We start from the raw sequence: 25,716 nt of genomic DNA on the forward strand, positions 1-25,716 counted from the left end.
CCAAGGTTGGCCCTAGGCCAATGAGTTTATTCAAGTTTATCTGTGCCCAAGTAGATTAACAAATGTAATGACAAAAAAGCCCATGAGTATAAATACTGTATATGGACAGCAGCACAATCAGAACAGACTCTTAACAGTACTTCACTATGGCTTTTATTGCCTACTTTTTGGCTAGAGCCGATGTGTTGGTATACTTTTCAATTTTCATTGCCCTATTCATCTATTTGATAAATGGAATTAAGAAGCGCACAGCAAAGATGCCCCCTGGACCTATGTCTCTGCCGGTCATTGGAAATCTCAACTTGCTGGACCTGAAAAAGCCCCACAAATCTCTGATGCAGGCAGGATACTGTACTTACTGTATAGTCAACAGGGGTGTAGCAGTTTTTAACTAAGGGCTAAGGAATTGGGGTGGTTGCTGAATGACATAGGTATGAATGGATTCATGGTGCTGGGGATGCATGCAACCATATTCTGTTGTCATGGTTTTCAATGTGTTCATTTATTCAGTTAGTACCTTATTCCTTTAATGGGAAAATAGAAGAAAACAATGGATTAATTAAAATAACACAGCATTTAATATATGGCCAAATGTATCTTCAATACCATTTCCAAGAGCGTTGATCATTTCATTAAAAAATTATGGATAATATTATGGGGATGATTTTCCTTACTATGGCCAATATTATGGGGAAGATTTATGTGCATTGACGCACATGAATGTGAGTAGAGTTGGACATTGGTGTTGGAATTTCCTTGAGATTAACATTTGATCAACATGGAACAAAAACAAATCTGTACTGGTTAACTGATTACTTCTAAGGGCCGTATATCATAACTCCCACTAATTGCCAGAACAGGGACTGAAATATAAAGCATAGGGCCCCTTTTATGAACCCAACTGAACTCCAAAGAAATTGGTCTAAACTCAAAACTCTATAAATGTGCTGATTCATCACAAGGTGCTAGACTGAGTTTCATCAGATACAGTTTTGAAATCTCACTGAATTGTGTTTTGGACTGTATCATTGATTAAATATGTAAGAGGGTCATCAGTTGTTGGTGTCTTTGACACTAAACATGGTTCCCAGGAAAGTATAATTATAGACAAAGAAGGGTAAACTTACAACTTATTCCGTAGGAGGCCGGCCAGTGTAGCACTTATAGTCTCTGAAACCAAAAGGCCAATGGATGCAACACTATACGTGGGCAAAACTTGTAATAATTACATGTCACATTGAGGCTCTAAGCTTGGTGGTTGAACTTCGAAATTGAGGCAGAGAGCTTAACAGTTGCAGCGAAATCTGAATATTATATTTTACTCGATCATCAGATCACTTGCAATCACAGTCAAACTGCTCAGGACTTCCATGAAATTCTTATGGAATGCCTTGCAGGGTCTTACCTAAGCAGTGCGCAAGTGCTTAAGTCCTTGAAGTCTTTTATATACTTCCCCAGTTTCATGGACTCAACAGCAACTGTGGCTTGTTGGAAGTTTATCTTTATAGGTTATTTTTAAGTGATATTGTGGTTTGAAAATACAAATCTGTCTGTACTATTCAAATAAATGTCTATATACCTTAAAAAAAATATTATATTTTGCAGCTTTCTGAGAAGTATGGAGAAATATTTACTTTGCATTTTGGACCCAAGAAAATGGTGATACTTTCAGGATATAAAATTGTAAAGGAAGCACTTGTTACCCGAGCTGATGATTTTGGAGAAAGGGCCATTTCTCCAATCTTCAAAATCGTCTCTAATCAACATGGTATTTATAGAATTATAATAGAACTATAAAAATATGATATTACTAGATTATGGCCCGATGCTATCGCATCGGGAGGATGCGATAGCATCACACCTCTTGCCATGTTAACTTGCCTCAACACACACACTCCTCAACACACACTCCTCTCACCTTTCACCATCTCCACTCACTCTTTCACTCCACATACGACCCCTTCTCTCACTCCGTCTCTCATACTCACGCCGTCATCGCCGCTGCTCAACGATCCCCGACATCTTCTTCCGCCGGCGCCATCCTGGATCCAGACGTTGTCCACGCCGGCGACATGTTCTTGCGGCGACGCCATCTTGACTATCGTGGGATTTCGCCGATCCAAAATGGCGTCGCCGCAAGAACATGTCGCCAGCGTGGACGACGTCGGGATCCAAAATGGCGTTGGCGAAATCTCGTGAGTTTTCGCCGACGCCATTTTGGATCCCGACGTCGTCCTCGCCGGCGACATGTTCTTGCGGCGACGCCATCTTGACTATCGTGGGATTTCGCCGATCCAAAATGGCGTCGCCGCAAGAACATGTCGCCGGCGTGGAGGACGTCTGGATTCAGGATGGCGCCGGCGGAAGATGATGTCGGGGATCGTGGATCAGCGGCGATGACGGCGTGAGTATGAGAGACGGAGTGAGAGAAAGGGTCGTATGTGGAGTGAAAGAGTGAGTGGACGTGAGTGGAGATGGTGAAAGGTGAGTGGAGTGTGTGTGTTGAGGGTTAACATGGAAAGAGGTGTGCGGTGACGTCACCGGTTACAACTGGACGGAAGTTGTTACAACCGGAAGTTGCTTAGGGCATTTATTATTATAGATGCATTCTATAAATCGTAAAATCAACACTGGTGACCAGTTAGGGAAGAAGAATACTAGAGATGATGGGGGTGCTACGTTGGAGCCCATTGCGGTGCCACGGATTTGGAGATAGAACGTGTCCTGAAATAGAAAATGGATACCGCGTCCAGGAGGGCCAAGTGTGCTTTAACCCCATCGCGACTAAGATTTATACCAGATTTTGCCCCTGAATATTTATGGCATTATACCAGTAGTGAGACTGATTCACACGGGACACCCACAAGCACCCTCCAGCACCCTAAACCACACTCAGTACGTAACTTATGAAGGTCAAGTAGACCGAAACGTTTTATTTGGTACTACAATAAATTCACTTCACAGCATTAAGATGAGTGCCAGGTTTTCATTTGCGGTATATACGGTTTGGGAGCCTACCTTGGCACCCCTCAAGTTGTGCACACTGTGTTTTCTCCTAGTCCTAGAAAGTAGTCACAGTCATCTTTTTTTCTTTTATCTACCTTTTCCTTCATCTCTTACTTCTATACATCATCTTCTCATTCATCTTCTTTATCATCATTTTTCTTTTTCCTGTTTTCTTTGATGTCTTCTTCCTTCTTTTTTTATTTTCTTTCTCTAACTATTCATCTATTTCATTATTATCTTCATCATTTTTATGGTATCTTCATAATTTTCACCTTCGTGGCTTCTTTTCCATCTCCTTCACCATCACTATAAAAAAAATCATCCTCTTTATTATTCTTCCTTCACCGTTTTCTTGTAAATTGTTGTCATTATCTTCTTCATTCTACATTTCTTCCTCGCTTTTTGTTCCTCATCTTCTTCTCCAACTTTCTTGTTGAGTTGGATCATCATTTTCTTTATTTGTCCTTTGTTCCATTTCCTGTTTTTTTCTTATCTTCCTTTTGCTCTTTTTTGTGTTCACTTTCTCCATCTTTTCTGTTACGCCGGGGTCAAACTTGCGAGAAACTCGCACGAGTTTTGCACCTCAAAACCCAGCACTTCCGCCGGCACTCGGACCGGATGGTTCAGCTGCATAGAAATACATGCAGCCACACACTCCAGTCCCGAGTGCTGGCGGCAGTGCCGGGTATTGAGGTGCAAGACTCGTGCGAGTTTCTCGCAAGTTTGACCCCGGCCTTACCTTCATCCTTATTTTTCATTTTCATTAACCCCTTTACCACCTTGATTTATTCCATTTTCGTTTTTTTGCTCCTCTTCTTAACAGAGCCGTAACTTTTTTAGTTTTCCATCAATATGGCCACATGAGGGCTTGTTTTTTGAGGGGTCAATTGGGATTTTGAATGACACCATTGGTTTTACCATATCATGAACTGGAAAACTTGAAAAAAATTCATAGTGTGGTGAAATTGCAAAAAAAGCAATTCCACAATTGTTTTTTTTTATCATGGTCACTAAATAGTAACACTGACCTGCCATTATGATTGTCCAGGTCATTACAAGTTCGTAGATACCAAATGTGTATAGACTTTTTTTTATTTAAGCGGTGAAAAAAAATTGTCATTTTCCAAGACCCATAGTGTCTTTATTTTTTGTGATCTGGGGCCGGGTAAGGATTTATTTTTGGCGTGCCGAACTGACATTTTTACTCATACCATTTTGGGGTAGATACATAGTTTTAATCATCTGTTACTGCATTTTAATACATTGTTGTGGTGACCAAAAAATTGTAATTCTGGCATTTTAATTTTTTTTTCTTGTTACACTGTTTACCGATCGGATTAATTTTTTATATATATTGATAGATCAGGTGTTTCTGAATGTGGTGATACCATTATGTGTATCTTTTTTTAATAGTTTTTTAATTGTTTTATTTTGAATGGGGCAAAAGGAGGGTGATTTTAATTTTCTTTTTTTTAATTTTTTACATTTTTTTACTTTTTACTTGCTTCAAAAGTCTCTATGGGAGACTAAAAGCTCAACTCATACAATCGCCTATTTTACACACAACAGGGATTCAGCCCTGCTCTGTGTAGCAAAAATGCTCATCTGCTATTAGCACAGGAAACACGGGGCTGAACTCATAGCAGTTTGGGTGGAGCTAATGATGTGCTACTGGTGCGATCATGTTAAATGTTAACAGCTGCAGGTTGATCGTGATTCCACACATGGCTGTTAGGGGCACATGTCAGCTGATGAAATCAGCTGACATGTGCCGGGAAAGATGCGGGCTCCAGCGATGATAGGAGGCGACCTATGATGTACCTATACGTCATAGGTCGTAAAGGGGTTAAAAGTATAATTATTATTATGTTTGACAACTTGGAGGTCAATTTACTTGCATTTTCTTACTTGTGGATATTATTTTTAAATGCAATTTTTAAGTCACGGATTTCAATTTCTTTAACTGCTAAAGAAACAACTTGTTGGATTGTTTAGATTACACGGCTACTTTTTTCAAAATGATTCATTAATTGTTACTGAAGCCTAATGTTTCCTTTCTCATATATAACTGTGATTCAGGCATAATATATACTAATGGAGAAGAATGGAAATCCATGAGGAGGTTCACACTATCAGCACTTCGAGACTTTGGAATGGGGAAGAAAGGTGTAGAAGCCAGAATTCAAGATGAATTAATGCCCCTTATAGAAAGTTTTAAATCTTACAATGGTAAGGTATATCATTCACATTTAACTCATAGGTTTATATCTAACTTCTTGTTTGCCTCTCTCCAACCCGGTATACACTCAAGTGTGTTGAGCGAGGCCGTGCCCACTAGCCAGTGGCACCATTGCTCCATACATTTGTATGGAAAGAGGCCCACTATACAGGTATTGCCTTGGAATATGCATATAGCATACGTCACTACCATTCCCGGTTTAGAGACCGATGAGTCCTCGCAGTGCCCAGTGCATGTACTATGGGGGTTCAAAAGTCTGCAGTCACACCTAGTAACTGCAGACTTTTCATTTTAGACCAGACAAGACTTTTAAACTATATTGCTACTCATAAGTGTTTTGTGAACCCCATTTACATACAGTAGACGCTTCCACTACATATTTAAGGTGTGCGATTCCTACTCGCTTGTATGCGTCGTGAGGTAACACTGGAAGCGTTTCTGTTTAATTGTCTATGCTGGTTTATTGGTACTTCGTAAACCAGTCACAAGAAAAAGGAAAAATACACTGTCACGACTGTCTGCAGCCGCAGACGCGGCCCAGCAGGCGCCTCCACGCCGATGGCGAGGGGCGGGCATCCCCCAGGGACGCAATATGGACCCTCTATACCACAGAGGGGGACCCGGGCCTACCCGAACTAGGGAAGGGCAGCGACCGGGATACTGTGGCAGCTGAGCATGTGGACAAGGACACGTAGGACTTGATGACACCGCACAACTTCAGGTATAAATAAAGTAAAGTTTACTTAAAGTAAAGTCACAGTACATAGACAAAACAAGGACACACAAGGTCATCAGGACACACAAGGTCATCTGGACATCAGGACACACGAGGTCATCAGGACATCAGGACACACGAGGTCATCAGGACATCAGGACACACGAGGTCATCAGGACATCAGGACACACAAGGTCATCAGGACATCAGGGTACACGAGGTCATCAGGACATTAGGGTCACCCATAGGACATCAGAGTCACCGGCAGATATCAGACGGGAGTCGTTTGGTTCCGGACATCCAACACGACCTACAGGCACCACTGCAGTCATCCAGCTCCAGGCTCCAGGCAGCGGTCATCAGGTTCCAGACTGCGGTCGTCAGGCTCCGGGCATCGGACCTAGGAAGGAACTCAAGCGTGATGGTGCTAACACCGCAGGATTGCTGGGCCTGCATGGAGCTAGTGTGGCGCCCCCAGGGGTATGGTCGCCACACTGGCTTTGCCTTCCTCCAGGGGAGGGTAATGCCAGGCTTGGAAGCAGTGATGGGTCTCTCCAGCAGTTGACCTAATGCATGCAACACAGTTCCACACGGGTCACCAGGGGGAACTCTGAACCAGGATTCTGGAGAGGAGTGTCCTCTGAGGGCCAGGAGGAAGAAGGGTGAGATAGTCTGCGGAGGGTGAAGTGTGCAGATGGGAGGTGGGAAGCTGAGAGGTTGAGCTGCAGAAGGCGAGCTCCCTCAGCTTGAGAGCGCACAGAACTGGAGCCTGGTCTCCACGGTGGTACGGATACTGACAGTCCTACCACAGATACCAGAGGAGTAGGAGGCTGTAAATGCCCTGCTCTCAGCAAAGACTTGGGACACAACAGCAATTGAATAGAGAGCTAGGACTGAAGAGAGGAGTCCCCGAGAGAGGCTACAGCTGTCTGTCATACAAGTATAGTTCTAGGAACATCTGAAGAGAGGCATTTCAGAGTAACTAAGTACTGGAGTGCTTCACACTACAAGCGCTAGGAAGGAGACTGCACTGCCCTTCTGCTGAGAGAGAATCCTGATCTGCTTCCGGGCTAACCTGCTCCAATACCATCTGTAATCAGGACTCTGGACTGCATATACTCAGTAAAGGTACAGAAACTACAACCGCTGTGTCTTGTCTGTTCCCTACACTTTCGGCACTGCTACATCTCCATGCCAGCTACATCTACACTGCCCTGGGACTACAGCTCCACCCGTGGGGAGCTTTACCATCTAAGCTGCACATACCATCAGTCCCAGCGGATCTGTTTGCAGCGTTGGCCTAACATCATATTTGCCAAACACCACGGGTGGCGTCACAAACTATTCAACCATTAACTTTATCTCCCCATTGCTTGGGCGTCCAGGGCCACGGACCGGGTCACAGCTGCTGTGACACATCCCCCTGACACCGGCCCGGTACCGAGTATCCCACAGCCCTGGGAGGGCAACCCACTAGCACCACAAGGTAGTCAGAGCACAGCATAGTAGATGCTCAGCAGGAACACCGGTTGCAAGAGTCTCAGAGTCACTGGGTGCAGGGCTCCAAACACAGAGGGATTCCAGGAACACAACATAGCAGACAGTTCAGACATGGTCAGGTACAGGATAGGTACAAGATCAAGGATTCAAGCCTGGATACATGGCCTTTAGGCCAGGGCGAATTTAGACAGGGTCAAGTACAGGACAGGTACAGGATCAGGGATTCAGGCCCGGATATACAGCCTCCAGGGAAGGTTTAGGGAACAGGACAAAGCAGGAATCAAGGCTGGGAATTTGGTACCATAACCGAGACAGACGAGGTCCACAGACACGAGACACACATGGCAAAGTCCAGGAGCTTTGTGAGTTGTGAGTAGCTCTCGCCCTGCCCATAGGGCCGGGTCAGTTTATAAAGAAGCTATCGCTCAGAAATTGGCTGGGGACAGCATTTCAAGTACACACACTAACCCAGATAAAAGCAAGGAAGGTGTGGCTGCGCACGCCCTAAGCACACACAAAAACCACTGCAGCACGATCAGTGCAGAAACTGCAGCTTAGAGCACCTGGCCATGGCTGCCAGCCAAGACACACGTGGAAAGTCATGCACCAGCTGCAAATGACCTCACAACCCACGGACAGCTTCCACAGCGGCGACCAGGGACCGCACTTGTGAATGGTCAAGCAGCAGAGCAAAGACCTAACACCACATGTGCAGCTACGCAGCAGAGCAGGGAACTGAGCAGGCTCCATACAGGTAAAAGCCAGCAGTATCCCAGCTCAATTAGGGGGAAAGGAGTAAGGGGTTAAAGCAAAAAACATGCATTGTCACGCCGACAATCAAATACAAACAGAACGGCGTGACATTTTCCCCTCCTAAAGCCCCCTCTTCTGAAGTCCCCCCCAAAAAAAATACACAGAAACATTTCTTGGGATAGGCGGTAAGTCCCAGTTCACAAGCAGCAGAGTTCATTGCTCCAGAAATCCAAACCGCTTACCAAGCGCAGGGTTGAGCAATCTAGTCCACTACCAGCTGGGATCCGAGCCATCTCATCCGCTAGCCAAGCGGGGCTCGGAAAAAGTCCTACCGTCCATACATACTCAGCTGAGTCCAAGGCCAAAGCTTCTGTCATGACTGCAGCCGCAGACGCGGCCCAGCAGGCGCCTCCATGCCGATGTTGAGGGGCGGGCATCCCCCGGGGACACAATATGGACCCTCTATACCACAGAGGGGGACCCGGGCCTACCCGATCTAGGGAAGGGCAGCGACCGGGATACTGTGGCAGCTGAGCATGTGGACAAGGACACGTAGGACTTGATGACACCGCACAACTTCAGGTATAAATAAAGTAAAGTTTACTTAAAGTAAAGTCACAGTACATAGACAAAACCAGGACACACGAGGTCATCAGGACACACAAGGTCATCCGGACATCAGGACACACGAGGTCATCCGGACATCAGGACACACGAGGTCATCCGGACATCAGGACACACGAGGTCATCAGGGCATCAGGACACAAGAGGTCATCAGGACATCAGGACACACAAGGTCATCAGGACATCAGGGTACACGAGGTCATCAGGACATCAGGGTCACCCACAGGACATCAGAGTCACCAGCAGACATCAGACGGGAGTCATTTGATTCCGGACATCCAAGACGACCTACAGGCACCACTGCAGTCATCCAGCTCCAGGCTCCAGGAAGCGGTCATCAGGTTCCAGACTGCGGTCGTCAGGCTCCGGGCATCGGACCTAGGAAGGAACTCAAGCGTGATGGTGCTAACACCGCAGGATTGCTGGGCCTGCATGGAGCTAGCACTGCATGGTAGTCAGAGTACAGCATAGTAGATGCTCAGCAGGAACACCAGTTACAAGAGTCTCAGAGTCACTGGGTGCAGGGCTCCAAACACAGAGGGATTCCAGGAACACAACATAGCAGGCAGTTCAGACATGGTTAGGTACAGGATAAGTACAGGATCAAGGATTCAAGTCTGGATACATGGCTTCTAGGCCAGGGCGAATTTAGACAGGGTCAGGCACAGGACAGGTACAGGATCAGGGATTCAGGCCCGGATATACCGCCTCCGGGGCAGGGCGAGGGAACAGGACAAAGCAGGAATCAAGGCAGGGAATTTGGTACCATAACCGAGACAGATGAGGTCCACAGACACGAGACACAAATGGCAAAGTCCAGGAGCTTTGTGAGTAGCTCTGGCCCCGCCCATAGGGCCGGGTCAGTTTATAAAGAAGCTGTCCTTCAGCAATTGGCTGGAGACAGCATTTCAAGTACACACACTAACCCTGATAAAAGCAGGGAAGGTGTGGCTGCGCACGCCCTAAGCACACACAAAATCCACTGCAGCACAATCAGTGCAGGAACTGCAGCTTAGAGCTCCTGGCCATGGCTGCCAGCCAAGACACACGTGGAAAGTCATGCACCAGCTGCAAATGACCTAACAACCCGCAGACAGCTTCCAAGCAGCAGAGCAAAGACTTAACACCACATGTGCAGCTATGCAGCAGAGCAGGGAACTGAGCAGGCTCCATACAGGTAAAAGCCAGCAGCATCCCAGCTCAATTAGGGGGAAAGGAGCAAGGGGTTAAAGCAAAAAACATGCATTGTCACGCTGACAATCAAATACAAACAGAAAGGCGTGACATACACAGCCTTTCAGTGCAGGAAACAAAGTAAGCAATCTTTGGCAAAGTCTCTTTAGAGCTAGTCCAGGTCATACAGACTGGATAGAAATCAGTATAAAGGCTCAGTTTGGATATAACGTTCAGGAGGCCTTCTCCTTTTACACACACAGACCATGCGTCAAACAACATGCTCCATTTTAATATGTGACACACTCCCAGAGGTGGGGTACGTGGGCAGCCAGACCCACCCATCTCTTAGGCTGCCCGTAAAACCTGATCCAGATGCACTAAACCATTTAGTGCTATGTGCACTAGATCAATACTTCAGGTTTATATCACAGGTGACAACTACCTCTGTGATACATATCCACCATCATCTATGTGTCCAGAACCCACTTTACAGAGGGTACACCTCAAAGTGTTGGCTTTTTGCTCTATAGTTGTTCGAAATTTGCATCAAAATTTGCTGCATGTGGAAAATGCTTGCAGCATCTAAACAAATCATTAGGATTTCAATTGTCATCATCATAGCTAAAAGCTTCCTCCCATGAAATTATCTCTAAAGTGGATTCAGCGATCTACTGATAGTAGTCTTATCCTGGGGTTACAAATGACCTTTCAAATTGAGTAACTTTATTATTTTTTTCTAGTTATTTATTTTAATTCATATTTTAACCTTTTTAATGTTTTTATTCTTCTAGGCAAGCCATTCAATACTCACTTGCTAACAAATAGTGCACTTTCCAACGTAATCTGCTCTATTATCTTTGGGAAAAGGTTTGAGTATGATGACCCAACGTTTCAAAAATTAATCAACATGTTAGATGAAAGTGTCAAACTAGTTGCTTCACCCAAAGTGATGGTAAGAAAACCTTCAGATCTTATATCTAAAGTTTTTAGTGAAGTCTCATGAGAATAGTTTCAGAATCGCCTTTAGGACCATTGGTACCGCTATCAGGAGCTCAAACAAATGTACCCAGACTCACTTTTTGGTTCTCATTAACTACTCTTCAGTCTCTTCATTTATAAATTAAAAGTGCCCAATATATTAGATGATGATGTACAAACTTGGTTCCCTAAATGATACATTGAAAGTCATGTACAATAACAAATTAATATTCTGTTTCCTCTTTCTCAAATTAAATGGCTTGTTGTACTGGAGAACAGTCCTTCTGAGACGCTCACCAAATACAGTGGGTACAAGATGAACATAATAGAGAGTTTGCGGGAACCAGCCACTTTGTCCTGTAGGTCCAGGTCATTCTGATGGCGGTCTTGTATAGATTTATTACAGTATATATTGCAAAATTCACACTCTGCTTTATATGTAGTACCACATGGTGTGTGAAAGTTACCACAAAAAAGGAGAACGTGCATGATGCCAGGGTGCACTCAATTAATCTCTGCTTCGTGGTAGTGTGGTGTAATGTGGTGCACTCCAAATAGTCCAGAAAACAGATGATCATGCAGGAATATTTGCAAACATTTACTTGTAAGAATTCACAGGTATATCCATCGTATTAGTTACTGTGTGAAGTTTCAATTCTGTTGCAGCAAACAAATTTAATGTGAAGTGAGGTCTTCGTTCTCAGACAAGGCCTCCGGTGCAGTTCTGTATAGGAGGTGCACTGATTCTTCAAGTCCCATTATCTGCATATACTGTATAATTTTTGTCCACAACAATCTGCACCTGAGACCTTGGTTCTTTATATAGAGGAGTTATAGACTCTCTCTCCGACCAGCTTCCTCAGCTTTTTCAGGCTTTATGCTTTCAGATGAGAAGGAGGCCTAGGTACATAACTTTTTTCCTCAGCTCATTCTGATCACAACTTGTGTGCTGAGCATCTTTCCTCACTCACTTCTGTCTGCTCCTTCAGGAAGACTTCACACACACTTGACTTCACCCTCTTAAGGAGGCAAGTGTACAAGTAACGAGCTGATGTGATTTTCATCTATAGTTTGTTTCTAGAAGTTATCTGACAAACACATCTCACTTTAATGGTTTGACATATGGTTAACCCAGTATTACCTTGGCATATTAGTGCAAAAATTAGTCCCTGTTGCACAGTAGCATAAGATATTTCATACTGGTACATTAACAGCATTTACAGTGCAAAAAAGGGAGCTTACACCATTCTTCACGTCCATGCCTTTGAAGCAGGCTTGCACACCGACCCAAAATTTTTCTCTGCATGTGATGGCTAAATTAGTAAGCCACCATATGCCACTAACAGCTGCAGGTTTAGCAAAGCTACACCCGCAGTTGATAACCTGTTAAATCTCGCTGTCAATCTCTGGCAGTGACGATTAACGCGTGCTGACAGGGGTGCGTGTTGTTCCATGCTCCCATCATGGCAGGTTATCATCTGGGCCAGGACAACGTATTTTGGTGCCCTAGGTAGATGAAGCCAATGGTGCCCCCTACCCCAAAGCAAAGAAATGGCTCAGCGACTAAGGTAGCAGGACCCCTATTGCAAACTCTGGTGATAACCATTTCCACTAGAATTCTTTTCACAAAAATATGTCATCAAAAGTAAAAAAAAGTGGTGTACTTCAGGGATGTGACTTAACAGGGAGTGCAGTTTCAACATTAGATGCTGAATCATTCATTTTTTGCAGACCATTTGCACATTACAGGGGGAAAAATAGAGATATTCATCCCTGACATCCTATTACTGTAGAATCCAAGGATAGTTATGGAAAATAATAAAGCGTAACTGTAATCAAGGCCGTTTGGTTTCAATTAAGGTGTCCAGCATCTTGCAGATACCCTAATGGAAAATAAACAGAACCCCATTTTAAATAAAGGGATAAATCTAATAGTTTTTAGTCCGTCATGTGACAAACACAGCTTGCATTAAACTGATGGTGGTTCTGGTGACATATTCATGTAGTGATGTTTGTTCTGCTGCTGCATTCATGTAGTGATGATGATTCTTGTGATATATTCATCATTGTCATCAGTACATGAATATGAAGCAAAATCATCATCAGTACATAATTAGCGCACCAGAGCCATCAATAGTACATGAATATGGCACCAGAAACATAGTAAATAAATACATCACCAAAACCACCAACAATACATGAATTCCCCAGAACCACCATCAGTACATGAATACATCACCAGAACCACCATTAGTACATGAATTCATCACTCGATCCACCACCAGTACTTGACTATGTCACCAGAACCACCGTCAGTAAATTAATACATCAATAGAACTTCCATTTGTACATGATTGTACTTATAAAAATAATAAATTTTATTTCTATAGCGCCAACATATTCCGCAGCACTTTACATTTCGGAGGGGATTTGTACAGACAATAGACATTACAGCATAACAATAATCACATAGATTACAACAAATACCAAGAGGAATGAGGGCCCTGCTCGCAAGCTTACAGTCTATGAGGAAAAAGGGGAGACACGAAAGGTGGGTGGTAACAGTTGCCGATTGTATGGACCAGCCATAATGTTAAGTGTGTAACAGTACAGACACAGAGGGCTAATGGATGCATAAAGCATGTGGGAACATAATGCGGGGAACCTGGTTATGGTAAAACTTTTGGCTGTGCCACACAGGAATAGATTAGGTTAATGTGTTGAGGCGATAGGCCAGTCTGAATAAATGCGTTTTCAGGGCACGCTTAAAATTACTTGGATACAAGTACATCTCTGCCCCTTAAACAAATAGCCTACAACTCCCAGAATGTCCTTAACAATGGTAAGGGGATATTGGCAGTTGTTATTAACAGCCATTATCAGTCTGCGGATCTTACAGGAACTACAGCAAAGATGAGAATTATTCAGTATCACAAACAATCATTGATATCCAGGTACCATAGATTACATCATCTCTAGAGTCATCTTTTTCTTTTCATCTTCATTTTGTCTAGATGACATGATGATGACTTTTCACATTCACTGCTGGTCTCTGCAGACCTCTCTCTTCTCCAGTCTTTTACAGAACATCTCAACACTTTGCCCTTAAAAATATGAATGTTATTAAGATGCCCTCTGCATGAAAAAATATTTTCATATTATAACATAAATAGGCCTCCTATTGAATATGACCTCAACACTGTCTACCATTACCAGCTATAACCGCCACACCATTTGCCCATATGAACCATGTCTTATACCATGGCCGTCCCCTCTCTAATTTTCCATGACACTCTCTACATCTCCACACTGTCCCCCACCATGCTAACCCTTCTCCATATTGTGTCTCTATGTCACACTGTCCCCTCTACATTCTGTACCCTTTTTTCACATTATGCCCTCATATTGCCCACATGCTGCCCTCTTCAAACTGTAACCACTCCTTACACTGTCCCCCTACAGACTATGGTAGTCACCAAAGCCGCCCATAAAATATGATATTCACAACAACCCATCAGTATGGTCACCACCACCGCCACCAAGTCATTCCAGACCGCAGCATGTCTATTTATCTTGCGGAAACACTCCGTCTCCGCAAGATATATATCACTGTCCAATGTATAAAGACACAGTGATTCCGTACGGTTCAATGAACACATGCGGAATCACCGGCGTTCAAAAGCCGGCAGCGCTTTGGACGAAGCGGACATGTGCTGTGTTGGTTTCTGCCCGTGGAAACACACCCTTAGAATGAAAGGTGTCATTCAAAAATTCAGATCGTCTTGCAAAAATCAAGCCTTCATACCACTATGTTTACGTAAAAATAAAAAAGTTGTGTTTCTTGGAAGAAAGGGATGGAAAAAATGAAAACAAAAAAATGGAAAATCACCACGTCATGAAGGGTTTATGTCAATTATTTTTAGCTGAAAAACTTGATACAGCTGAAGCATTACTCTCTCATGAAAAACGAGACCCTTTTTTCAAATCCTAGATAATATTTTTTTAATTGATTGATATAATGTGTTGTCTTTTCCAAAAAAATTTGTACCATAATATTCTACAGCGTTCCACAGAGATCGCCATTACTCTTATCAGTTCTTGTCCCCAAAGAGGGTCACAATCTAAATCTGTCTCTCACCCACACGCTAGGACCAATGAGCCTACCCGTGTGCTTTTTAGAGTATAGGAAGAAAGTGGAGAACCTCGAGGGAACCCATGCAAACCTATAAGGAGAACATACCAACTTAGGTCCCATTTACACACGTTTTGGGTACATGTTTAGTGATTTTTGTTTGTTTCTTTGCAGATAGCGCATGCACCTATTATAGTATATGGCCCTTTTCATATATCTAAAGTCATGTCTGATTTTGATCCATTTTCTGGATAAAATTCATCCATTTCGTGGATAAAATTCATCCATTTCAGTGAATTTGTGGAAATCTGATTTTCACTGACTAATGCTAGTAGAAACTTAGGAAATCTCAATCAGTTTTTTTTCATATGAGAAAAATGGATGACAGGCATGAATGGTAAAAAAAAAAATCCATCCACTTGGACCAAAAACACATAAAAAATCAAATCCACTACATTGATGAAAATCCTGTTTAAAAAACGAATAGAGGTCAATTCAGTGATTACACTTGGCTGGATTCTAACATAGTCTCCTAGTCATGTAGAGTGGAGCACTAACCAGTGACTGACCAAGCTGCTTCCAAAATACTATGCAAGGCTACATGAAAATGGGATGCCCTCACACCCAGGGCTGTGGGGTACTCGGTACCGGGCCCGATGAGCTTCAATGGGAGATGTCACGGCAGCTGTGACCCGGTCCGTGGCGCTGGGCGCCCATTGTAAAAGGGGTTGTTTCAGTGTGCTTATGCTGATGAAAGTTTATAAGTGATTCGTGACGCCACCTGTGGTGTTCGGCAATGAAGATGTAAGCCGACGCTGCAAACAGATCCTCTGGGACAGATGGTATGGTGCAGCAGTGATGTTATAGCCCTCCACAGGCAGGGCTGTAGTCCCAGGGCAGAGTAGGTGATGTGACACGTAGATGGTGTAGTGTCAGGCGCAAGGGATGCAGCAGTGCTGGGCAGGCTGGCGCAGGAATAAGTGGAGGACACCAGGGCATGTAGTTCCAAAGCTTTACTCACAGTCTGTTGTACAAACAGGTGCCTGCCTCCGTGCCGTGTCCTCCAGGTCAGGGACTCAGTCAACCTCCAGGCCAGATGGAATACTCCTTTCCAACACTCCGCCAACATGTACCTTTCTGAACGTCTCCTCTTATAGCGCCTTTAAATGAAGTACTCCTAGTACTGAGTTACACTGGAGTTCCTCCTGTCCGATGTTCTTACACTTGTACAGCAGACAGCTGTAGTCTGCTTCGGGGACTTCTTGCTACTAAGTCCCGGCTCACTATCCAGTCGCTGTTGTGCCCCCAAGTCTTGTGTGGGAATAAAGTGGTCACTACTTCTATTCCTCCGGTGTCTGCTGCAGGACCATTAGTATCCATACAACCTCGGGGACTGGGCCCCGGCCTTGCGCTTGGAACTTCTAGGAAGGGTTCTCTTCTAACCTACGTCCTCTGTTCCCTTTTACTCCTCACGTTCCATACTAATCTTTCTTTCTATGGAGAATCAGGCTTTCAGTCTATGCTGCTTTCTCTCTCTCCCTTTCCCGTGCCAGCAGACCCAGGTCACTGGGATCTGCTGCAGCACTTCCATCCATCTATCCCTCTCTCCAGGGATCTTCTTCTCTCGAACTCTCGAACCAACTGACCTCTCATCCTAAACTCTTCCCGCTCCTTGTAATGTAATCTAACTCCACCCACCTCCCAGCACGTTTCGTGTTCCAAGCAGGGAGCCACCAATGGGTGCTCTGCTATACTCCAAGCAGGGAGCCGCTGAAGGTGCTTTGCTACACTACTTTGTGGTGTGGGGTGCAGGTGTTGGAGCGTGGTCAGGAGTCTCCACCTTACCTGGATGGTGGGATACCACACCTCAGGAGGAAGTGCAGTACCTCTGTAGCGACTGAGCCTCAGGGGCGCCACATACATCAGTATTTGGCCAGTATTTTGCATCATTGCTTATATGCCAAATCCGAGACTGGAACTCACAGAGAAAAAGTATAATTTAAAGATTGACACTTGTTTTGTGTTTTGGAGTCACCCTTAGTTTTGACATAAAAATACTGATGAAATACTGATCAAAAATGCTGATGTGTGAATAAAGTCTTATTGAACTGGTCTGTACTTTTTGTTGTAAGAACATCTAATGAGGAATTGTTGATTTCCACAGCTTTATAACTATTATCCCTTCATCGGAACACTCCTTGGTCTCCATAAGAAAGTACAGCAGAACATACAAAATGTGAAGAGTTTTATTTTAAATTTTTCTAAGAATCGACGACTGGATTTCGATGCAAATGACATCACAGGATATATTGATGCCTATCTTAAGAAGCAGGAACAGGTGCGTTGCTTTCTATGATGGTGCATATGTTGACCTAATATTCTTTTATGATATAATTAAATGGGTTGTCTGGCCTTAGGCTACAAGTCTGCAGTCAATCTATGTGACTGCAGACTTGTCAATCCTCACATCACAAACAGCTCTCCTACATACCTTCACAGTTCTCCTACATATAAACACACAACTCAGTTATATACACACACTATCTATACACACACAGGTCTCCTACATACACACAGAACTGCTACATATACACACAGTTATGCTAAATAGGAGGAGGATGAGAGTATCAGTAAAGATGCCGTGTCAGTTACCTCCAGACTACAAGATGCACACATTTTTTAACAAGATTTTTTCATGCTATAAAGTGCATCTTATAGCCCAAAAATACAATAAATTTTCTCTATCCTCAAATCAAAATAACTTAATTATTTGCATATGTAGATATTATATGTTACACCTATGCCATTACTGAATATTACCATCATATGGTGATTAAATATTACCTCCAATACCTTTTTTGTCATTATCCGATGTTCCGTTATAACAAATTTTATGCTTTCTTCCTATGCAAATTAGGCTCTCAATTGACCAGGTGGGCGTACCAGTGCACTTGCAGTCCATGGCTACTCCTTTTATTTTCAGGTGTTGCTCTCTGCTTCTTAATTAACAAAGACAGGCTCTGCTGCTTGAGTCACCTTTGCTCTCAACTCAGGGGTGGCAATCGCAGTGAAAATTAAAGAAGAATCGATTACTGCAAATGCACTGATTCGCCCACTGTTTGATGCAAATGCATATAAATAAAAGATACATTTCAATAAAACAGGGCACCAGATAATGACAGAATAGGTAAAGTTAGAAAGTTGTATCCTGCCCTCTCCTTCAATGCTTCAGGTATTCTAGGCACATTCTTAGAGAAAGGTTCACTTTAATATTATGAATGACTGTATACCTGTGGTTAGAGTTTGAAGGGAGCATTACTCAACGAATTATAAATGAAATACAACCTTTATTAAAGCTTATCTAAAAACAAGACAACCACACAGAAAAACAACAAATAACCGTGTCACCTATGTTGGCCCTACACTGGGGCCCCGATAGCAGCTACCTACCAGCGGAGTTTGGCACCCTACACACAATCGAGATTGGCGCCCCCGCTCCACGATGGCTGACCCTGTTGCTCCTAAATAACCCTGGACTGGTGCAGCACACAGTCACCCATTTAACCAGGAAAGGAGTGTAAAGGTGTCGCCGATATGGATAGGTTAGGCAACAATAGAAAAAGTGCAAACAAAGTGATGTAAACACAAGACATAAAGTGACATGTGCAGACAAATGAGTACCTGACTATACTGTTCCCTGTGACTGAAAACCTTCCTGTCAGCGGAGGTTGGCACCCTACTGGTCAGCGGAATGGCGCCCCCGCTCCACGACCGACGGCTATCGCTAAAGTCCCTGATATGACTGATAAATCAAATAAGGATAGCAAAAACTAGATAGCCAGAAGGTACATTTTAACCCATTAGTCCAATATTGGCCCATATGAGACAAAAATATATATAACTCATATTGATAACAATAAAAGGGTACTCAAGGTTAGTAGCTGATGAAGTGAAACCTCAACGCGTTTCTCCTATTCGGATCATCAGGAGGTAGATAATCAGATCTCGATTGTGTGTAGGGTGCCAACCTCCACTGGTAGGCAGCTGCTATCAGGGCCCCAGTGTAGGGCCAACATAGGTGACACGGTTATTTGTTGGTTTTCTGTGTGGTTGTCTTGTTTTTAGATAAGCTTTAATAAAGGTTGTATTTAATTTAAAATTGGTTGAGTAATGCTCCCTTCAAACTCATGTTGAATTTTTGAGCTTACATTTCTAACTTTTATACAATAACTGTGGTTAGACAATATATAATACTAAAAACATCTAGAAAACAGTTAAACTGGATGTTAAAAGGGGTTGTCCACTACTAGGTCAACCCCTTCTCTTTCTAAATGTTTGCCCTTCCGTTAAAATAAAAACACCTATAACTCACCTCCCATGTCGGCACCATTCCAGTGGTGTCACCACTCACATTTCCGGAGCTCACGTGCAGTTGGTATGTCATGTGAGTCTTGAGCTCAATCATTACTGGCGCCACTGTCCCCACCTTTGAGCGCATAAGTGAGAGCTGTAGAGAAAGTAAGTCACAGTTCCCTGCATTTTCGGTGAATTCTTAACTGCTTTGCTGACAGCCCTTTTAACAACTCCCAATTTCTGCGCTTCTAAAAGGTACTCAGTTCGTTAAGCTCAGAAATAATATACCTAGCTTTAGCTCTCCATGTTTGGGCGGCCCTCATGGACTCTTGCTTTGCAGGGTCCTTGAGCTGAATGACTTTCTTCCACTTCATGTCCCATAACCACCTTTCACTGTTTGAAGGGGGACTAAGTCACTCCAGACTGGTCAGTTGCGGCTACTTTTAGCTCCTACTGTGCTACCATATTTGTGCTGACTATGCCAATTTTTTCCTGTCAGTAATGAGCGGTCATAGAGGAGCGCTTAGAAAGCTGCCCAGGGGCAGACTAGGATGTCAGGTCTCCACCGCAGCTCCAGCCGAAAACCTTCGATGGAGGATAGGAGCAATGAGAATGTGGAAAATTGTCTTAGGAGAGCAGGAAAGAGACTCAGACGAGAGATGGGGTTAAACCACAACACCTTTCGAAGGAGGATCCGTCTTCATCAGGTGTATTTTTACATTTTTCCACATTCTCAATTTTTTCATGTCAAGCACAGGATCCGCAAGACATAATCAGATCAGGTATTTAGTGAACATAAAGCAATTTGCATAATGGTTACAGCCTCCCATGAGGCTACAATCTTGGTAGTTACACGCAGTATAGAGGCACAGACCTTACTGCTTCAGGAACAAAAAAAGTTCAATTAAAGGGAAGATGTCTAACAAATAAGAAACAGAAGTAGGTTATAATTGCCTTGGAACCAGCTGATTATAGTGAGTTAATTGGGGAATATTTGTGGTTCGTATTTTCAGGAATCAACAAAAACTGAAACATATTTTAATGAAGAAAATCTACTTTCTTCCGTCCTGGATCTCTTCGCTGGTGGAACCGAAACTGTATCTACAATGATCCAATAGGGCATTTTATTGATGATGAAGTATCCAGAGATTCAAAGTAATTCTTGCTATATTTCTTAAAGTTACATAAGACTAAAAGTGAACAGCAACCAAATAACCTCTTCCTGAACCACTTAGCATAGACCAAAGTTTCTGTTGCATATGTACTTTTCCAACATATTTCATTTACTATATTATGGCCATCTTTTTTATGGCCAATCCCTGCAGAAGTGAATTTTTCAATATAATTTCGGGCGGTTCTCTCAAACAGGTTTTACTATAAGAGGATTTGCAAACTATCAATTAGGTTGAGATAATTCTAGCATATACAGTATATTTTTTTAACTTAACGAATGTTTTATATTTTCTAATGTTCTAGGGAATTCTGCTTAGAAACATTCTAGAATCATGATGCTGCCGCCCACCTTTGACAGAGGGACATGTGTTTTTTTCTGCAGAGTGCAGCATTTAGTTTTCACCTAAAATAGGTTTTTTCCTAGTGAATAAAATTCTAAGTTTTAGTCTCATCAAGGTTTGGAAGTTTGTTAAAGAAAGGATTATTTCAGGAATTTTCTATGTAATGTATGGCAGACCGATAGAGAACGAATGAAGGAGCAATGCCCGTGCTTGATGTCCACTCCAGTTAAACAGGAGAAAAAGTCCCTCATCTTATAGGGATAGGTGATACCACTTTTTCTCCCAGAATACCCAATTAATCTCAATGTTTTCCATTTTTTTTACAAACTGGAGCCAAGATGTCATTTGATTTCGACAATGACTTTGTCACGTTATCATAGAAGTTGAGATCATTGTCAACACTTGAAAAATCTACAGCCATGCTATAGACCAGTGGTCCCCAAACTGTAGCTCGAGAGCCACATGTGGCTTGCGATCCCATGAATTGTGGCTCGCAACAGTCTGCCAGCTTGGTGCATTAGGTCCAGGTCTAGCAAACAACGATGAAGAGTGCATCTCAAAATGGTGATTTTTGTGAGTAGCCCTGCACAGAAGTGAAGATCTGGATGCACATTTACTGGTCTTAGGGGTTTAGAGATGTTTTAGGTATGGTACGCTGGAGAATGGTACTACCTGTTAGAGGAGGTGCTCAAAGCTGGATGTCACAGAGTGTTGGGAGTGCGTGATGGGAGAATACTGAATTGGGTATTGTGGGAACCCCTGGATCTCAGTGTACTGCTTTGGAGAGATTTCTGTGGAAAAGCTTTGGTTATCATTATACCTGTAAAGGGGGCTTTGGTTGACGACCCTCTCTCTAAGCTGAATGTGGCTCTCAAGGTCAGAAAAGTTGGGGACCACTGCTATAGACAATAGTTCCATTACTGACCTTCCTCACTAGTGAACATTATTCATGGTGTTGTCCTTTTTGAAGATTTCTTACTCTGGAGGAATGATTTACATACAGTACCTGTACCCTAAAGAATATTCAGTGACTTGAATAGTTTGTTATCTCCATCACCTGATTGGGACTTTTTAACAACTTTGGCACAAGTTCTCTTTTGTCTTCATGGTGTCCTTTTGCCTTAAATGAGACTGTATACCATTGTTCATTCCAAATTCTGGTATATTATAGTAAAACCACTAGAAAAAATCAAATAAGTGCTCTCCATTATGAATTCCATGTATTTGATCACAGATGGCAATAAACAATAGATCCTTATTCTCGCTTAGAGTTAGGCATGTTTCGTTTATTAAATACATTTAATTAAAAGTGCAATTATTTTAGACTATTTAGACTATTTTTGTTATACTATGGCATATAATGGATTGTTGCATTTGTGCAACAGCCAAAAAGAAAGATAAAACAATTACAAGAAGATAGGCATGTGAGGATATGCAATAAATTGTCTGCTTATCCTTGATTAAGCTGCCCCAGATATAGGAACTACAAGTCATAGTATAAGCCTATAATCTATCAAGTACATGCATTGGGATTGCTGTGCTAGTACAAAAATATATATATATTTTCTATTTTGCTTTACAGAGAGGGTACAGGATGAAATTAAAGCACATATTAAACCAGGACGGCTGCCGACAGTTGAAGATCGAATGAAAATGCCTTACACTGATGCAGTAATACATGAAATACAAAGGTTTGGCAATATTGTCCCACTGAACGTGTCACACTCAACTCCAACTGATGTGTATTTCCATGGCTACCTCATTCCAAAAGTGAGTTTATAATAAAAAAGTCCTAAAGGATTTTGTTTTTTGCTAATAAACAAGTTCCTCATGTGTTTACCTATTAGTCAAAGGGACTGTCATGTGGTCCACAACCATGCCAATAATTTCACATTTTTAAAAATGAAATGTATATAATAAAGATATTTGGTGATTTATTATTCACAGGGTACTGAGGTTATTCCTTTCCTGACATCAGTTCTCTATGACAAGACCCAATGGAAAACTCCCTATGATTTCAATCCCAATCACTTCTTAGATGAAAATGGGAAATTTGTCCGACATGATGCATTTATGCCATTCTCAGTAGGTAAGTAATGAGAACCATTAAGATGCAAGATCAAATCGTTTTAATTGTCACTGAAATCACAAAACACTCCCTAACAGAATTACTATACTTTATTAAGAAATAGTGTATGTTTTTTCTATAGCCCATATCTTGTCCTTTGAAAAATTCAAAACTGTTCTACAGTCTTTTGCCAGGGTCATACTTGCGAGTGTGATGCGAGAAACTCGAGCTAGTCTCTTGCATCAATACCCGGCACTGCCACCGGCACTCAGGACCGGTGTGTGAGACTGCATGTATTTCTATGCAGCCGCACACTCTGGTCTGAGTGTCGGCGGCAGTGCCTGGTAGTGATGCGAGAGACTCGCACGAGATTCTCGCATTATATTCACAAGTGTGACCCCGGCCTTAATTAGATGCTCAATGGTGATGGGCGAGCATGCTCGGCACTGCTCGATACTCGAGAGAGAGAGAGAATGTGTCCATCCTCCAGAAAAATGCTTGAATTTGCCATTCACTTCCATTATGCTCACTTCTCAAGTGAAGCACATTCGATCATCCAATGTGCTCAATTCGAGTACCGAGCACTTGAGCATTTCACTGCTCAACCAACACTAGTGCTCTGCATATTCATGGGCAACTTTAGAATTTTTCAGCAATAAAGCCTAGGGCGCATTTCTCAAAGTCTTCACTATGTTTTGCTTCATACGGGGCAAGAATTCATTTTAGTTCTCTGGCCCTTTGTCTACATACCCTGACCATGGAAGAGTTGTTTGATGGAGTTCTCCTTAAAGTCAGCACCAGGACACATGCCCCACACCCAAGCTATGCCTCTGACATGATGCTTTTAAATTCCAGTTGCAAGCATGTATACACTTAGAAGAGTAGTAACCACTAGTTCAAAATGTACTCATATGCTGCTTGGTCATGCTCTTAAGTACATAAAGGGGTATTCCCATCTCCAAGATCCTATCTCAATATGTAGTAGGTGTAATAATAATAATATTAGCAAATACCTCCAATCGGAAATGCCGTATAGTTTTTCTGATTCGCGATGTCTCTTTCTTCATGTGAAAGCATTGCAAGACCTTAGGTATCCATAGTTATGATCACTGATATGGTGACAGTTAGCTAGTTGTTAGTGGTCATAACCATGGATACCTAAGGTCCTGCAATGCCTGCTATAGGATAGGATCTTGGAAATGGGAATACTCTTTAAGCTCATGAAGATCACCATCAATTTCTGAATGGCGCTAGCCATTTTTAGGGTAAAGAAAGGGGGCAAGGTCAATCTTTACATCACTTTTTCAAGAACCAGTTGACATCTTTATGGAAGATGCAGCATTGTTGTAATATTCAAAGAACTCTAGGGCTTAGTCTGAATACAAAGAATCATGGAGCCATGCACGGGAAACCTTGAGTCAATAATGCTTTCCAGGGGGTCTATAAAACTTTTGTGGCTTCCTGGATGTCTCCCTTTTTTCCTGGAGCTTCACGAACATTAAGAGAGAGTTGGAAAGTATGTTTTATATTCAATGTGTTATGGCCAAGATATCATATCAACATGACCTGGTTAAATCAGTAATCGCATTTCTACAGGAAGAAGAGCTTGTGCCGGGGAAAGTTTGGCCAGGATGGAATTTTTCCTGTTTTTTACTGGACTTCTTCAAGCATTCACTTTCTGTCCTCCTCCAGGAGTTTCTAGAGAAGATCTAAATCTCAAGCCTGGCGTTGGATTCTTATTAATCCCTACACCATTCATGACATGTGTAAAGCCAAACTATTAGTGCATTAGAGACCAAAGTTTTTGTTGTTTATATTTTAATATATTTAATTTTGTACTTTGTTTCAAATTTCAGTATCAAAAATCTTTTGGTAAAAGATGTGTTATTGAATCACAAAATGCACAGCTCCCAAACCTTAGTGGACTAAATCTTGCAATGGCCTCCAGTTATTCTAATGTACCTTTAATTCAAAGGAAACTTTTTAGTTTTAAAAAAATATATAAAGTGCTCTCAGTGAGAGAAACAAATTAGGAATCTTGTGGGTATGTACCTTTTAATGGCTAACAAAGAATAGTGAATGTTGTTACAAAGCAAGCTTTCGGGACTGCTTATGTCCCTTCATCAGGCTGATATGACAAAATATTTGAAGAAACCTTATTTATATACAGTTTAAAGCACAACATTTCAATAACCAAACAATGAGCTTGAAGAGAGAATCCTTAATTAGGTAAGATTACATAGGTAGTGTAAAAAGTTCTGTGAGATCAAAGGGCTACTTGGAGGAGATAGCTCAGATATGGTAATGGGTCATAAAACCCAAACAAATTGAGTCCTGTGTGAATAGAATCAAAGATTGTAATGAATTTGTGTTCCCACACTCTCTGATGTGTCTGTGATTTAAAATTGCCTTTTAAAATGACAACTTTCATATTGCCTATGTTGTGTCCTGGATCACAGAAATGTTTAGCCACAGGTAAATGGGTTTGTGGCCACAAGGATCCCTAGAAGTCAAGTACTTCAATACAGAAAAAAAGAGGAAAATCATTGTGTACCTCTGGTAGTGACCTACAACCTACAGCTTGAAAAACTCAGAAAAATGGCTAAGAAACTTCACCGTATCCTACACAAGGATGACCGGTTAAAAACACTATTCAAA

General features: G+C 42.4%; 1 pseudogene; it reads left to right on the forward strand.

Annotated features, from left to right (window-relative positions):
- The first annotated feature begins 146 nt into the window (after positions 1–146).
- LOC141047898 (cytochrome P450 2K1-like) lies at positions 147–24,842 on the forward strand (annotated as a pseudogene).
- Positions 24,843–25,716: the final 874 nt, after the last annotated feature.

This window comes from Dendrobates tinctorius, unplaced genomic scaffold (genome assembly GCF_039654945.1).
Source record: "Dendrobates tinctorius isolate UK_male_01 unplaced genomic scaffold, ASM3965494v1 ptg000129l, whole genome shotgun sequence".
NCBI classification, from domain to species: Eukaryota; Metazoa; Chordata; class Amphibia; order Anura; family Dendrobatidae; genus Dendrobates; species Dendrobates tinctorius.